Raw genomic sequence first — 2,907 nt, forward strand, 5'->3', positions numbered from 1 at the left:
AGACAAAGAGGGACATTAAAAAAAAAAAAAAAGTCTTGTCTCAAATCTTGTACTTCATTCCATCATCACTCTGCTCAAAATTCAAAATCACAGAGAAATTTAGCATCTCATGCCCACTCCCAATGGGGTATGAAAAAAGTTGAAAAGATCTTCCCAAGACTCCTTCAATTTAAGTATTGGAGGGCACGCATTGGGATTTGATATACTCCCCCCAGCCGCCCAACTGTACATGATGAAGAGACAAGTTCACAAGAGGACTGGGAATTTTTTTTTTTTTTTTTTTTGGAGACAGGGTCTCACTTTGTTCCCCAGGTTGGAGTGCAGTGGCATGATCTCAGCTCAACTGCAGCCTCTGCCTCCCAGACTCAAGCGATTCTTGTGCCTCAGCCTTCCAAGTAGCTGGGGTTACAGGCATGCGCCACCACACCTGGCTAATTTTTGTATTTCAGTAGAGACGGGGTTTCACCATGTTGGCCAGGCTGGTCTTAAGCTTCTGACCTCAGGTGATCCACCTATCTCGGCCTCTCATAGTGCTGGGATTACAGGCATGAGCCACCATGCCCAGCCTCAGTAACCTCACTTTGAAAAAAAGATCTAGGGTACATGCTGAATGCTCAGTAAACACATATTCAGTTAGTGAATAATTGTTTAATTGAAGAGGAGGGCTCCTTTTTCCCTGGGTCAGTCTGGTGGAGTAATGGCTTTGCCATTGAGAATAAGTACTCTCCTAGCACCATCTGCTGGCAGTGGAAAACCATTTCCTGAATCCTGGCCTCAATCCCATTCAGCCTTGAAATACTGGTGCTTTGCTTTGTTTTGTTTGTTTGTTTGTTTTAAAGAGACAGGGTCTCGCTATGTTGCCCAGTCTGGAGTGCAGTGGCTATTCACAGGCGTGATCCCAGTACTGATCAGCACGGGAGTTGTGACCTGCTCTTGCTTTGTCACCCAGGCTGGAGTGCAGTGGTGCAATCTCAGCTCACAGCAACTTTTGCTTTCCAGGTTCAAGTGATTCTCCTGCCTCAGCCTCCCAAGTAGCTGGGACTATAGGCATGCGCCACCACACCTGGCTAATTTTTGTATTTTTAGTAGAAATGGGGTTTTGTTTTGCCATGTTGCCGAGGCTGGTCTTGAAATCCTGAGTTCAAGTGATCCACCCGCCTCAGCCTCCCAAAGTGCTGAAATTACAGGTGTGAGCCATCAGCGCCCGGCTGGAGTATTGTTAACCCTAAAATTCCTCCTCCTCTTAATATTAGTGGTACCACAGAATCTACCTTTTATCCCTAGACAGGAGAAATCACAAAACATTAACTTTCTGCTTTTTTGGTTTACTATTTAGTGGCTGTCTTACACTTTAGTGACCCTTGTGTTTTGCCTCTTTATGAAGACACATAGTAAGGTGCTCAAAGAGAATGAGCCTTCCTCTTTCAGCGCGTGACCCTGAAGACTGTGTTGTCCTGACATTTACTCATCAGATAGTGACCTCTGCCCATGGCACTCTTTCTGGTTGGACTAGTTACATGGCAATACGATGCCTTCAGCTGCCACCAATATCAGTATCAACAGTGCCAAAATCGAGAAATTGGTGCTAGAGCCTTAGGATCAGTAATGAGTAAGCAGGCATGGTTCCTGCCCTCCGAGTATCACCTGGAAGAAATATTAAAAATATAATAATGTGCTGAGGGAATTCAGACTCTCTAGAGTCTTACTAGCCAGCCCATAGACCAGTAGCACCAGCATCACTCTGAAGCCTGTTAAAAGTGCAGAATATCAACTCCCCACCCAGCCTCCTGAATAAAAATCTGTATTTTAGTACAATCTTCAGATAACTCCTATTCCATATTCATGCTTGAGAAGCGCTGCTCTGGACGTTTCCAGAGATGACAGGACTTGTGTTGTTTTTCAGAATTTTTAATTTATAAAGAAACTTAAAAAATTTTTTTTAAATTTTTTTTGAGACAGTCTCTCTTTGTCGTCCAGGCTGGAGTGCACTGGAGCAGACTTGGCTCATGCAGCCTCCCCCTCCCGGGTCTCCCGGGTTCCATCGACTCTCCTACCTCAGCCTCCCTACTAGCTGGTACTTCAGGCGCGAGCCACCATGCCCAGCTCATTTTTAGTAAAGACAGGGTTTCACCATGTTGGTCAGACTGGTCTCCAACTCCTGACTTCAAGTGATCCACTGCCTTGGCCTCCCAGAGTGCTGGGATTACAGGTGTAAGCACCACGCCCGGCCTACTGCTTTTCAGGCTTTTATATAGACCAGGAGGGAAGAACACATATTCCAAGCGATGAGAGCTGTATAACGGATTTATTTATTTATGATATGGAGTCTTGCTCTGTCGTCCAGGCTAGTGTGCAGTGGCGCGATCTTGGCTCACTGCAACCTCCACCTGAGACAGGGTTTCTCCATGTTGGTCAGGCTGGTCTCGAACTCCTGACCTCAGGTGATCCGCCCGCCTCGGACTCCCAAAGTGCTGGAATTACAGGCGTGAGCCACCGCACCTGTATAACGGTTTTATATGGCAAGGAAGCATGTTGCAGTTTTCGGTTCAACAGTAATAGTAACAGACAGACACTGTGCTAAGCGCTTTATACAGAGAATCTCCAGTAATCCGCGTAACGCCATTAGGTAGATCTATTATTACTGCATACCCACTTTATGGGTAATGAACCCGCAGTATAGAGGGGTTAAATAACGTGTTTAAGGACCCATCGACGAAGCCAAGCAGACGCAATCGCAGCTACCTTCTTTACCAATCTTAACTCCTCAACAAACACTTCCACCTACATGTGAGAGCCAAAGCCGTAGCCTCCAAGTCTTTCCACAGAGCGATAACGCTTCGCGGAGTTTGCCAGTCCTCCAGCCCGGAAACGCGCAGCAGAGCCACGCCGGAAGTGCGGCGCCGTAGC

The sequence above is a fragment of the Cebus imitator genome, unplaced genomic scaffold (genome assembly GCF_001604975.1).
Source record: "Cebus imitator isolate Cc_AM_T3 unplaced genomic scaffold, Cebus_imitator-1.0 Scaffold197, whole genome shotgun sequence".
Classification (NCBI taxonomy): domain Eukaryota; kingdom Metazoa; phylum Chordata; class Mammalia; order Primates; family Cebidae; genus Cebus; species Cebus imitator.